The sequence below is a fragment of the Microtus pennsylvanicus genome, chromosome 13 (genome assembly GCF_037038515.1).
Source record: "Microtus pennsylvanicus isolate mMicPen1 chromosome 13, mMicPen1.hap1, whole genome shotgun sequence".
In the NCBI taxonomy this organism is placed as follows: Eukaryota; Metazoa; Chordata; class Mammalia; order Rodentia; family Cricetidae; genus Microtus; species Microtus pennsylvanicus.
Genome location: NC_134591.1, coordinates 15795576 through 15810684, shown reverse-complemented (window position 1 = coordinate 15810684; position 15109 = coordinate 15795576). Strand labels below are relative to the sequence as shown.

Sequence of the window (15109 nt, the reverse complement as noted above, 5' to 3'; positions counted from 1 at the left end):
AAATGCACACTACATCTGACAGAAAAAGATACTTTAAAGGACACCTTGTCTATCTTCATATTCTGAGCTGCTATTGTGCCCACAGTTGCAGCTTCCTGCTGTGCACTGCTGGCAGTTAGATCCTGTGTATTGTGCTGTTCCTCTACTTCTCCCAAGACGTCTCTTATCCAATGTCTCATTCAACATTTCACAGTTTCTTATAGCTGAGGTAAGCATCTTATAAAGTACCACGACTGAGACAATGCCAATTTATGTTTCTCAGTTGACGAAACTTCTAAAATCTCTACTGTTCGTCCCGTTTCCCTTTAAGTTCTGTCCAGATTCTGGATGTGACTTCTGCTCTGAATCCTGAGGTATTTTTCCCAATGAGCTTATTTTTCCTGCCTTGACAAACCTGCCCCTCTGCTGGTGCCTCTACCATGTGTTCGGTCTTTGAGACCCTTGTACTATGCTTCAGTTAATCACAAACAATTTTAAGGTCTGGTAACATTTCCATTGGTCTTCTACTTTAAATAAATTAAAGATATGCTTGGCCTGGGGATACTTGTTGTTTCAATTTTTCTTTGCTAATTTACTCTTTAAGATCACAGCTTCTCTATTTAGGAAACCTTTGACTTCTCGTTTCATTCATCTTTTTTCTTTTCACCCACATTCTCAGTCTCATTCTGAGGCCCAGTTCAAAACCACCAGAGTTTCTTTTCGATCCTCGGAGTGAACTTAATGTCTCACGACAAAGTATTCACGCTTGAAGCTTCTTTAAAAATTGTTTAATCTTTTGGGCTTTATTTTCTCCCTCAATCAAAGAAGATGACTTATTTTCTTTATGAGTATCTACATTTTAATTTGTTTCATCACTATTAAAACATAGTATACTGTGGTTAAAATTATTCTTTTGATCTTTGATTCACAAATCTAAATATAATTTACACTCCAACTGAATGATAAAGGCTCAGTTGAACTGATACATAATCTAATAAAAATGTTTGAGCCGGGCGATGGTGGCGCACGCCTTTAATCCCAGCACTCGGGAGGCAGAGGTAGGCGGATCTCTGTGAGTTCGAGACCAGCCTGGTCTACAGAGCTAGTTCCAGGACAGGCTCCAAAGCCACAGAGAAACCCTGTCTCGAAAAACCAAAAAAAAAAAAAAAAAAAAAAAAAAAAAAAAAAAAAAAAATGTTTGAGTTTCACAGGTTTTTTTTTTTCTTTAAAAGCTGCTTAGCAGAATAAAACGTGGGAGAGAGAGTGTCTTAGTCTCTCTTCTTACTGTTATGATAAAATATCTGGAAGAAAACAACTTAAGAGATAATATAGTTTATTTTAGCTCACAGTTCAAGGGGTAAGATAATGCAGGCGGATGTTGAAGTAACCATTCACACTAGCCATCATCAAGAAACAGCGAAGTCAATGCATAAATGTTGCTCAGCTCCCTTTCCATTTATGCAGTTCTTGATCTCAGTCTTGTAGTGTCCCACTTAGCAGGAGCACGTCCTCTCACTTCCATGAGCATAATCAATACAATCCTCTGCAGCCAAGTGAGAGACCCGTGTCCCAGATGATTCTAGATGTGTCAGGTTGATTGGCATCAGAGAGAACCAATCTCTAAACGACCTCATCACAATCTATGAAAACTATTGTGCATAGAAAAGAGAAACATTGTAAAATTTTAATAAGAGAGATGTCTTGTAGATCAAAGGTGTTTATAACGAAGCTGGAGCCCAAAAAGCAGACAGAGAATACACTGTGACCTGTGGGAAAGATCAACACTCTGCTGTTAGGATTACACTCTTTCAAAGCTTTACTGGGGAAATGAGACCTAATAAGTTTTACTTGTATGAATTGTGATAAAGATATGTCCTTCTAACCTAAGAGAACACTCAGTTGCCTCTCCCTGCGTAGAAACCACAGGAAAGGATGGATGCATAGCTTCAGCATTGTCTTTGTACACTTTTTCTCATCTACATCAAATTCTATCCAGGCATTGCTCCGGAAGTCAAAATGTTTTTGATAGAGACAGGCAGTGAGAATAGGGAAACGGAACTGAATGATTTTCCCCAAGTTCCCATATCATGTTCTCCATTATGTTTGTGGAAGGGAGGAAATGTTTCTTGCCCTATTTACCTTTTCAGATAGAAATATAGTCCTTGTTTCGAAAGGACATAGATTATGAACCAAATAAGTCAGAATTACCAAATTCATTTTTCAAAATGAATGTGGAAATTGGGTTGTTTGGGGATGCATAGATGAAGAGGAGATTTGGGCATGGAAGAGAAGATGGGGAAGGAGAATCAAGAAAAACTAATACTACTGCCATGTATGCTAATTTTAATAATAAATAAATGAATTAATATTAAAACAGTACTTTGAAGATTTTCAGTTATAAGACTTACCTCTTATCAAATCTTTGTAAAACCAAATGAAGTATCATACATGGTGCAAGTGCTGAAGAGGTGAAGAGGTGAAGAGGCTTCCAAAGCAAAGAAAGATTTAGCTAGAAAATGTCAGACTAGGCTCTCACCATTACCTAGGTGGATAGGTGGATTCTCAACAGAGAAAAATTGTCTGCTGGAAAATCTGAGTCTGCATCCATTTCCGTGTGACTCTGTATAAACTAATACCTTGTTTGGTTAAATCAGTTTGTCGTCCATAGAGGCAAGAATATTATGTCATTATTTCACTTGTTGCATTAAATACTTAGTAGAACAATTTACTCATCAACGGCATGGAGAAAATTGGCCAGGAAATCACTTTGTCTGAAGCAGAATGGAAGCTGCTAAGCACTGTGTGATTTGTGTAACCAGTTGAGAAAGTAAAGATTTACTTAGCAGGAAATTGTTGCTTCCTGGTAAGGCTTTAGGCAACCAATGGGAACCATGGTCTAGTTCAGCACGCTATGCTCTAATAAGGGCAAATCTAATGTTTCCATGGGAAACCTATGTGTTATAATGTGTAAATGGAATATTTGCATAGACTCATGTATTTGTACACTCTGTCTTCTGCAGATCGTGGTATTTTAAGAGTATGTGTAACCTATAGAAAGTAGGATCTAGCTGAGGTTGTGGCTAACTGGGTAGCATGCCTTGAAGTTCATAGCTAGTCCCACCTCCTGCATTGTTGTTTTTTAGTTCACCCCTCTGGGTGTGAGCAAGCAGCATCTATGGCCAAGCCTTGAACTATTCTTGGAGTTGGGTCTTCCTCGCCTTGACAGACTATACCCTCAAACTGTGAGCCTGCCTACATCTCTATTGCATTCATAGTGGTAACAGAAGTAGCTAATGTTCTCTGCAAACTTTATTTCCATTAGGTTGCCAAGGTGTCCATCTCTGTATTCAAATGACAGATACAGCACAGTGTTGTATCCCTTGCTCTTTTTCATTAGAGTACACGAGGAAAGTTAATTACACCATGATTAAAAGTAGGGGCCCTGGGTTTAAATCCCCTTGCTGTCACATGCTATCTGTGTGACTATAAATACATTTTTCAACAGCCCAATGTTTCATTTTGGGCCCTTTCTATAAATGGGCAGTGCTAATAATAAAGTATGATTATATAACAGAGTGGGGCCAGTTGTATTGCTTTACTCAGTGAAGTCAGGTAATAGAGGATTAAAAAATAAAAAAAATATTTGATTGATTGCAATTATCATGAAACTTGTTTTATTAAGCATTTTTTAAAATCTGATCCCATAACAATCACTAATAGCACTTGGAAGCCAGAAAGGTAGAATTGTATAGCCTTCTACTCAACATTTTACTACTTCAAAGCACTTAATTCCTAGGGCTAACCATGGCAAGGAACAGGACACTTTTGCAAGCAAAGAATATTTTTTTTCTTATTTCAGGATGTGTCTGAAATCTTTTTGCATTATTATTATTGTTATTATTATTTTCGAGACAAGATGTCTCTGTAGCTTTGGTGCCTGTCCTGGAACTAGCTCTTGTAGACCAGGCTGGCCTTGAACTCACAGAGATCCGCCTGCCTCTGCTTCACAAGTGCTTAGATTAAAGACATGAGCCACCACTGCCTGACTGCATTACTTTTAGAATCTCCCATGAATAAAGAAAAAAAACACAGTGAATCTAACTGGTTATGTTTACTTATTTTGAAATCAGAAACTAAAACATTTTCTCCTCAGGACTCACTCATGAGAACAGTGGGTTAAAGCTTCAAATGTAAAACATTATCATTTGGACAAATTTCAATGCTTCTTCGTCTGCCAGGACTGTCTCCAGGAATGTCATCTCACTGAAAAGTCTTTGTACCTCATTTAGGTATTTGTGAGTCACTTTGTACAACACTGTGCACAGGACTAGCTGCGAACATCAAGAGCTTCATGATTTTTTTTTCTCTGTGTATCTAGTTTTTCCAGACACCTGCATTCCTACTTTTTATAGAGATAAAAACATTGAATTTTCAAGAACTCTCTCCACAGAGAGGTTGAAAAAAAAAAAAACGTACTCGTTTCCCCAATGTATATTCTCAATGAAATATGTAGAAACTGAATACAAGAGCACTCTCTTTCTCATTATTTTCCATATAACATGGGCACTGTTTTATAGCAGGTGCTAAGGGACTTAGCTCAGTACAAACACACTCTGAAATCCACCAACATTGTTAACAGCCTCAGGGTACTGTGTTAGACATGCAGCAGATGGAATTGCCTAGAGAAACATGGGCACAGAATTGCATGTTTAAGGGATTTTTACAGTGTTTCCCTCAAACAGAACTAAACATGCCTCAGAAAGAAGTAAGTGGAACAGATTATTAAAGTTATTTTAAAAGCAATGAAACAAACCACAAAGATGATGATGTGATTACTACAAAATATAGATTGTACAAAACAAAACAACAAACTCTATACAACTTGGCACTTTGTCAAAGAATAAATCACCTGAATTGTTTTATCTTCAGATTATTAAGTTAGAAACAATCATTATTTCTCATGGAAGTTAAAATGAGAGAGAGAGAGAGAGAGAGAGAGAGAGAGAGAGAGAGAGAGAGAGAGAGAGAGAGTAATCACTATGTTTCACAAGATGACCTCAGAGTCACCACATTGCTCAAGGTGACCCCAGATTACCTATGAGACTCTGAATGACTTCAAGGTCTCTGTGAGAACCTGGATAACCTGACATTCACTCTGAGGCCCTATTTACTCATCAACTTATATTATTCCTGCCATACCCTTCCCAGGGATTAGATGACAGATGTATTATTCTCTCTATGTTAGAATGAAGATGTAGGTTTTTACACCTGTTGGCTTTATGTGACCTGTTTGGTGATGTGTTCTTCCTTTACTTTGGTAGCCTGGGCCTACTACAATGCTGTGGTTGCAATTAGAACTCAAGGAAATGACATATGATTCACCTGAATGATGAGATTATGATGAGATATCACCAGCACCATGCTGAGACATGAGGATGAAAGACTGGGTGTGTGAGGGTGCTCTAACACGAGAGAAAGACCAGCATTCAGGTGGAAACATGAAGAATTTTATGGTGAAGAAAAAAGTTTGTGTTATATATTAATATAAGAGAGAAAGAAGAGGCTGGTGCAGTGTTATTATGTCTTTACAATGATATGGCTGAAATAGATAGGGGTTGTATTCTTCTACCTCCATAAGAATTATCCACCCTTAATTCTGTCTCTGTACTCAAACCTTGTTTTTGCGCTTTTCTTCCTTTCAAAGGAACAAAAACATGAAGAGCTTGCCTTTTCTTAAATATCTAATTTTCTGCTTACCATGCACAGCAGGCACACCTAGGCATGCGCTGCTGTCCCTTGCTAATGACCATGGTGAATTTGTGTTTCTCTTTGCATCAGAACGAAACAGAGTGAAGAACGTTGATTATGTGTGACACTCTCTTGTAGTCTCCGACTTCGCTTCTTTTTTAAATTTCCAATGAGCTTTGTGTATTATGTTTTTTTAAAACATCTATTCATTAGATGTAGCTGATCCCCTGTGTGTTTGTGATAGGATATTATTTTTACTCCCCCATGCTTTGTCTACAACTCCAGTTTTAAGAATGAAGAGTGATAAATCTGTTTCTGTAGTCTCTGCTTTCTATTGAGCTCCAACTGTATGACTAGGTGACTGCAAGAACGCTTGCCCCAGAGAAGCAATAGTTTCTTCAAACTGCTCTACCAAATTCTAGGAAGGTTTTACCTAAATTAACAGCATCACCCCCCTTATTGGAGAATTTATTTTCTTCCATATCTTCAATTTTCTCAGGATAAAAAAAATTAAATTATGGTCAATTGACCTTCACATGTTTGTCAAATGTTATTTTTTACGGCATAAATATATAGAAGGTGGATGGCATATGCCCATTGTGGTACCTGTGCTTTACCCTGTATGGGATGGACATTCTTCATAGGAAGAAGTACATGATTTTCCCTGAGAAAGCCGAAAATTTGTACTAGTGAGCTTATGGCCCATGCATTTCTTGTTCCTAGTAAAATTATTTGTTCTTGTGTTGCCAACAATCAGTGAAACAATGGTGCAGTTCCATTAACTTCAAACAAAAGCAACCTAGAAACAAAGGTGCTAATTGCAAGAGGAAAAATGTAATCACTTCCAGATAACAGTTTCTATTGAACAAGAGACCACAAAAATTCCAAATTTCTGTGTGTTTATCAGAGTCTTATACAAATTTCAAAGAGTGAGTCCAACAAAAAAGATAAAGAAAACAATTAGTAATAATAGGATTTTACAGCTTGCAGTTCACTTCTAATGGCCTCCTGAACACGATGAACACATTTAATAAGATTTACGTCTCTAGAAAAAAATATATAGTTTTAGGCTATTTGTATTCTTCAAATGTACATTGATATCTTATAAAATTGACCAATGCTGGGATATAAAACTAATTTCAAAATACTTCAGAAAAATGACCACTATTATATAAAAATTAACTTATGCTAAAAACCTCTCCAGACATGGAGAACTTTTTTGTTTTTGTTTTTGTTTTTGTTTTTGTTTTTCTGAGACAGGGTTTCTCTGTAGCTTTGGAACCTGTCCTGGTACTAGCTCTTGTAGACCAGGCTGGCCTCGAACTCACAGAGATCCAGCTGCCTCTGCCTCCCGAGTGCTGGGATTAAAGGCTTGCGCCACCACCGCCTGGCCATGGAGAACTTTTCAAACACCAATCTGACAATATTTGGAGACACACACAAATTTAAATGCAATGTTCTATGAGCATAAAATCATTGTGAGAGAGAACCAGAGCTTTGTACACACGGTTGTGGGACAAAGGAGGTAGAAACTCAATATGAGCATGAGTCTCAAGAAGTTACAGAGAACACAACACATGTAGCCAAAACACAGAAAAAGAGAAGCAATATCAAACCTAGGCAGTAACAAAATGAAATATGTTCTAGAGGACCTGCAGAGCATTCTGTATATAGATGCAGTTCTACAGCTAATCACTTGGCTTCATCTTTGAGGTATTGTATCCAATCCTAAAAATTAATACAAATAATCACGTGGATAAACAGTAGAAGTGGGAGAACTTGATTCAGCCATACACATATGTGACAGTTGTGTAGCTTGGTCTTCTTGCGAAACACCTAACAGTGTACAGAAGCCATTGATGACTTCACTCCTGGCTTTTGGGACCCTAGTCCTCATATTAGGTTGTTTTGACCAGCCTTAATACATGTGGAGGTACCATGTTTGGTTGATAACCATAATTATCCCCCTTTTCTGAACAGAAATGAAGGAGGAGTAGATGGCTCGAGGGAGGCAGAAGGGAGGTGGTAGGGAGGGACCCAGGGAGAAGAGGGAGAGGAAATAGTGGTGTGGCTGGAAAGATAAATGAATAACTAAATATTAAAAAATAAAACTTTAATAAATAATTTTATCATGAGCACTTAGTTTTGAACAATAGAAAATGAATGGCATTTTATGTATCAATGAGAAACAGAAAATAAAAATGCAATGCTCAATGACATAAATGATACTTCACATGAGAATGAATAAATTGAAAACTAAAAAGCCTCCATATAGAACATTCTTCTACATTACTGGGATACATCGAGTGATCAACAGTGAAAGGCAAGTCATGGAGAGATACTCAAAGTCATAAGTCTCGCAAGAGCTCAATGCTCTACATATCTAACCAAAGTAAAATAACGATGTTCAGAAATTCTGAGTCAAAAGTGCATTTGAGCACAAATTTCTCTAAGAAATATATGAGAATAAATAGAGAAATTGTTCAATATCACTTTATTTTAGGAAAAGGTAAAATGAAATCAATGATGTAGGACTGCTATGTATAGTATATACTATATATATAATACACATCTTTTAAAAAGACACAGGTGCTAGATAAAGTAGAGAAATGGCAACCTTTATGAATTGCTGGCAAACATTGAAAACATGTAGTTACTGCATAAGAGTTTGCCTTTTCCTCAAATAGTTAAATGCTATCCTAAGCTTATATGCATGGGTACTGAAATTCTGAACATATTGAAAATTATTCATAGTTGCTATATTTGTAACAGCTCCAGAGTAAAAACAATCAAAATTTCCTCCTCTAATGATGGAAAAGCAAAGGTACAGTAATAGTCGGTGGGATATTCTTTAACCATAAAAGAAAGAAAGTTTCGCTGCATGCTGCCTTTGACAGATCCTGTGAGCCTTGTTCCATGGCGTGAGCCAGACACAAATCTCACAGCTTCGTAGAGGCAGTAATAGAGGAAGGGCCCAAGTCCACTTCCAATCACCACATCTTCATGTGATATTTGAAAAAGATTGTGGAACTTATAGTGTTCCATGCACAACATGGTGACCATACTACAAACAACTTGTTTGAAGGGTGAATTACAGTATATAAAATATATCACAATAAAAATCACATGTCTTGATGAAGAAAATTGCAAAATATAAGCCTGGTTTTGTTAAATATGAAGATATTTCAAAATTACATTTTGTAAAATGGTAAAATTCAAGATAGTAGAATGCAAAGAGGTCTAGGAACAGAGCGCAGCATTCATGGGCATTTGGTTTTGGAAAATCAACAATTTGGCATTTTGAGAAAATTTTGTTTATCCAGATAAAATATAATAAAACTTCACCCCAACTCACAGTATTCAAAACATAAATGTCAGGTAGACTGGATTACATATGAAAGGGAAAAGAATTTAGCATGTTTTGTGTTTTTTCTTATAGTAGAAATTGGGAAGATCTATGTGATCATTTTATATTACAATACTAAAAGAATTTCTTTTTTAAAAAAATAGATGGTTCAAAATAAATGTTGATATGTTGAGTAAAGGAGCAAACCATGGTACGGGACACAGAATGCAAGACATAAAACCAATAGAGGCCTCAATTCTAGAATATACATCTAAAAATCAATGAGAAAACCAGGAAAGAGAAAACAAAGGAAATTATTTTTCAATTAAACATGATTAAAAAATATATGAAAACCTGCTGCAACAGTGAGAAAATTAAACTAAAACTCATTTGACCCGATGGCTAAAATCAAGCACAGGAAGGACACGTACTGGTGTGGTTCCCAGGGGCATCTGCCTTTTCACTGTGACCTTGTCAACAGGATTGTGCTGTCTTGTAGCACACTCTCCTTCTGGGAGTGTCTAACAGGAATGCATAATAAAAACATGCTGCTTAGGGCTGGAGAGATGGCTCCGAGGTTAAGAGCACTGGCTGCACTCCATAGGTCCTATATTCAATTCCCCCTAACCACATGGTGGCTCACAACAATCTATGATGAGATCTTGTGTCCTCTTCTGGTGTTCAGGCATAAATGAAAGCACAACACTATATACATAATAAACAAATTTAAAAAGAAAAACAAATCAAAACAAAAAAGAAAAAATGTGCTGTTCCACATTAGTTCACAACAAAAACTAAAATAATCCATACTTTTACCAATATAGGGCAATTTATAAATTATTGATAATCACTCATGGAACTATGACAGGTCGGTGGAGCTCAAGGACTAGGATATCTCACAAATATCCTAAGGCAGAGATTCAGCCTTGAGTTAACACTTTGGTTTTAATCACTTGGAGACCAAAACTAGGGTAAAAGAATTATGCAAACACAAATCAATATATTATCTATGGTCTATTGACAGTATGCATAACTAAGTAATGTTAGATGATATATTCTAATTTTTGCCACTACTTGGCAGTAAATAGTCTATTTTTCATGTGAAATTAAAGTGGTCATGTGCATCTAAGGCATTCAAATCCACTACATGTACTGTATCTGGTTCCATTAGCACAGAGCCAGCCCTAGACTTCTGTGTTGGCCCCTTTCCAGATCGCATGGGATGCTCACTTTGTGATTACTTTCACACACACACACACACACACACACACACATGATATATATATATATATATATACATATATATGTGTATATATATATATATATATGTTACATAGATGTTACTCTATTGCAACTCGGAATTCACAAAAATAACTTACTGAAAATATGAGAAGAAAACCAAAAAAACTGATAGCCTACATGCTTTTTGTATGACATAGCCTGTCTATTTTACACAATAAAGCCAAACTAGAACCTTTAGTGAGCCCAGGTATAATCTAGGAGCCTGTATATGAATATAATAGTGAGTTTGAAGAAAGTCTTGAAAGCTTCACTTTGCCACCTTTTAGCTAACTAGCATTATGATAGTTATCCTGACAAACTAGAAATAGTCTTAGTTTACCTTTCTGATGATAAGCTATAGACATATGTTCATTTATACATACACAACCAGTCAAAACAGTGTTAACATCTTGTCTCATACACTGTATCCTCCATTCTCTTTTACAGTAATGTTTTCTTAATATTCAATATGTAAGCCTAAACTGATTTCCAAGGCAAAATGAAAAGGCTCCCATCAAATGTTTTAAAAATGAGCTCCCGTGTTTTGTAATAATAATGGCTGGAAGTTCAATATTTCTTCTCAAACACCAAGGCAGGGAGCCATATTTACAAAAGGCCTCTCTGTTTGCCGTTTCCTTCACACAAGACAACATTGATAAAACCTTTGCACCCACAGCAGGTGCCAGGCCTTCTCTGGGGAATTTCTGCTGCCTTGATACTGCCTTTTATTTGTACTTCAAACACCTTTGAAAAATAAAGGCTGATTTAAATACCATTTGAAAATTTAAAGCCTTTCTTTTATTTTGTTAAAATGCCTTCCTTGGATTTGCTTTGCCCAAATGAATCGGTTCTATAACTAATTACTGTCCTATAGTCAGCAAAGACCTGGAAATGCTAGAGACTAGAAAGTTAAGTCTTGGTGTGTTTCACACTCGAGAAATTAAATGTGTATGCTAAATATTGACAAACGTAAAATGAATTTAATAACAATCTTGCTACTTTTGAGAATAAGATCATTTACCAGATGGTTTTGTGGTCATTTGAATAATTGGAAAATGTTTTCCTTAGCTATACTATGTTCTTACACTGCTGACTAGAATTGGACAAGAGGAGGTTAATTAAGTATGTTTTAAGTAAAAACTTATTTTTATCTAGCAAATGATTTCCAAAGTTACTCCTTTAGTTTGCAGTATTTGTGAAGCTGATGTGGAATTATAACATTGGATTTCCTTTAAAAACAGACTATTAAAACCCCTTGTTTTCCCTTCTCTTTGTTTTCCTTACATCAGGCTTGGACTCCTGGACTGTCTGCTGACTTCAACTGTCTGGTGAGTTTTGTTCTGTTCTGCTCTGTTTCTCTGGTCCTTCTGGAAACCTTCTCATATTTTAATTACTTTCTAATCATCTTTATAAGATGTTTTTCTTCTCACTTAAGCCTCAATCATGTAAAAAAAGTTTTTCTGATTTTTATTTACTGAGGTTTACTCTTAGAAGGCCAAAGTCAATTGCGTATTAAAGGTCCTGTGATGTGCTTAATATTGGTGCTTGGCAGTTAACCTCATGGGTCAGGGGAGCATCCCAATCAAGGCAGCAATGGAACACACAATTGAGAGACTTTGATTGGAGAGGGCTCAACTAGGGATCACTATTATGCATGATATGCCTGAAATTTTAAGATAGCTCAAATTAATTTAAAAAGATACAGCCACAGAAAAGGTGATAAAATAACCAAACTTTAAAAATGTTTTTCATATTAGAGTTGTAAAATACTGAATGCACTATGCTTTTTTGTACTGAAACTCTTGAAATTCTTGTAACATTTACCTACCAAATCAATTAAAGACATGTAAAGGTGTTCTGTTTCATCAAAAATGGAATTACTACAAAAGATAATTTATTTAGTTAGATATTTATCTGTATATCTGTACAACTACTTGATATTTGTATTGACCCCAGTCAGGCTTTTCAAATAATATTCTCATTCAAATATATATTCAGACCTTTCCACACTTTAAACTTGTCTAATATTATTGTATTATAAAATATTGTATTGTATCTTACTAATATTCTTAAATCTTTATGGTTCAAAGTCTTGTGTGCTCTAGAGTTCCTCTTTCTCCTCACTTTTGCAGGGACACTTCATGAAATGTCAGGGGAATTTCCAATTGGATTGTAGAGACAAGCTCTGTCCCTCTATGAACTGAGTTCCAGTGAGAAGTCTGGGAGGCCAGTCTCTTTGTGGTGGTCCTTTATTTTTTATTCAGAATTGGTTTTAGGCTTTCTAGATGAACGCCTTTCATGTGTTCATCTAAATAGTCACCTAGCCATTTCTTTTCTATGGCGTTTCCAGTCTCCACAGTCCACCCAAGCGCGGAGGCAACCTTGTTGAGCACACACTACTTAAGGTAAAACAAAGAGAATTACAGTGAACAGAGACATTTCAAGTAATACGGGAGTTCATGTCACTTCTAAGAGCTTTTGGGTCATACCTTCCCAAAGGGAACTGTGCTTTCTCACTCCTCTTCTTTTATTGTATTTATTGAGCTATACATTTTTTCTCCACTCCAATCCCTTCCTCCCCCTTTCTCCTTCTACTCTCTCCTGTGACATCCATGCTCCAATTTATTCAGGAGATCTTGTTTTTCTTCCTCTTAGGTAGATCCATGTATGTCTCTCATTGTTGTCTAGGTTCTCTGGGGTTGTGGACTTAGGCTGGGTTTTCTTTGCTTTATGTCTAAAAGCCACTTATGAGTAGGTCACATATTATATTTGTTTTTCTGGGTCTGGGTTACCTCACTCAATATGTTTTTTAGTAGATCCATCTATTTGCCTGAAAATCTCAAGATGCCACATTTTTTTTTATCCCTTCAGTTAAGGGGCTTCTAGGTTGTTTCCAGGTTTTGGCTGTTACAAATCACGCTGCTAGTAAGTTCCTCTTTTATACCTGTGTATGAATATACCATTGGGATCAGCAACTTTTCCTAGGAGATCCTGCTTTGAGTTATTTCTGTCCTCTTTGTCTCCTGTCTCTAAGCCTCATGATATTAATAAACAAATTATCATTAAGAACCTTTCTGCATTTCATTCTGTCCACAGCAAAGATAAGCTGGTCATGGCTACACATAACAGATTGTCAGTCTGCCAATATTTACTCGTCATGGGTAGAATCTGAATGCCCTTTGGTTAGGATTATCTGGAAAATTGTTGACAGAAAAATGAGTAATGAAAAGTGTGGAGTTACTAGAAGCATATATCAAAAAGAATAAGTTAGTATAATTTTTATCAAATTTTCAATGGCCTGGTACCACTCCCTACCCAGGACGAGGATGAAGAGTCATATCTTAATTTCCCTACCAATAGAAAGTCTATTTCAACTTTTACTGGGAGGCAGCATCTTACAGACAGCAGAAAGTTTTGTTTTCCTGTTCCCATCATGTCAAGTAAAAGAATCCTTGTTTTTTTTTTTTTTTATCTTATTTATTTCCTAAACTTTTTGTAGGACACAAGAAGTAGAGCTGGAATATATAATGCTTCTTCTTCTGATTTACACACCTCCATTTAAGTAATGCAGATGTTCTCAAGCTGCTAGGTCAAGATGAGGATTATTCTGGATTTTCCACTTTTACCTCATTTGTCTTAATTAATCTTCTTTTAATAAAACTGAGAGCCTACACAGCTATATCACATATTTTCCCATCATGTTTCCCGCAGAATTTCCCTACCAGGGTACTGCTTGATATTCAGTATTATCCTGCTTATTTGGAGGTAATCTTCCCTCAGTACATGACAGGAACCTTGAAAGTTAGTCATATATTGCGTTTCTTCCCTCACTTCAGTATTTTTACTTCTATTTACATTGCTGTCTTCCATGTCTATACCTATAGCCATTCTTATTCATTATGAAATGCATTATGACAGGCGGGGATACTCACCACTATACTAACGAGGATGACGACATGAAATGCATTATGAAAGGCAAATGGAATTCCCATTTCTCCTGGGTGACTTGATAGTTTTCAATATTGTAGTTTCATTCCTCTTCTGATCATTTTTATTTTCAGGAAAACAATGTTCATCATTTTATCTAAATCAACTACTACTACTGATTCTAGAGTATTGTATGCACAATTCTTTCACAATAAGTTCACAAATTTGATAAGTAAGTTATATCACATACTGTTTGCTAACTGCAGTGCACTTGAACTCATTGTTCTATGCTTAGTCGCTCTTCAAAAAATTACAAATTGACTATCTTATTTCAAACATCAAGATTAAATTTTTATTTCCATAAACTTTCATTTCCATTAAGTTTGCTTCAGTACAGTTATGACTAGCCAAGCAAGTAGCAGCATGAAGCCAGTAAAGACGGACAGCATTACCTGTAAAGTACAAACCCCAGCAGTTCCGGGATACATCTGAGAATATGGAAAGTAATAATACAAATTAGGTGCATTAGAATAAACTCTGGTCAGGCCATATAGTCCTCAAACTAAAGAATAATCGGTACTTTGGGACCAACCATCAGCAAAAATATATTCCTTTCAATATTCATTTATGTAAGGTAAGCTACTTAAAGCTTATGATTCACTGATTTCATGTCTTTGTGTGTGGCTGCAGTAATTTGTTCCAATTCATCAATTTTATTTTCTGCACCTGGAGACTGAACCTTTAAAGAGGTCAAAATAATAACATGCACAGTGGTGGACAGCTGAGTGGATGTTTTTAAGACCTCGCTGGGAATCAGGTGTGGTTGGT

At 36.3% G+C, this 15109-nt stretch overlaps 1 protein-coding gene across 28 annotated transcripts in view; it reads left to right on the top strand.

The window, feature by feature from the left end:
* Ptprd (protein tyrosine phosphatase receptor type D) overlaps window positions 1-15109 on the top strand; it is a 2195185-nt gene that overhangs the window by 820776 nt on the left and 1359300 nt on the right. For all 28 annotated transcript variants that reach the window (XM_075945536.1, XM_075945538.1, XM_075945537.1 and 25 more), the window contains one exon: window positions 11644-11682. The gene's annotated coding sequence lies outside the window, so the exon portion shown is untranslated. The remainder of the gene's footprint in view (window positions 1-11643; window positions 11683-15109) is intronic.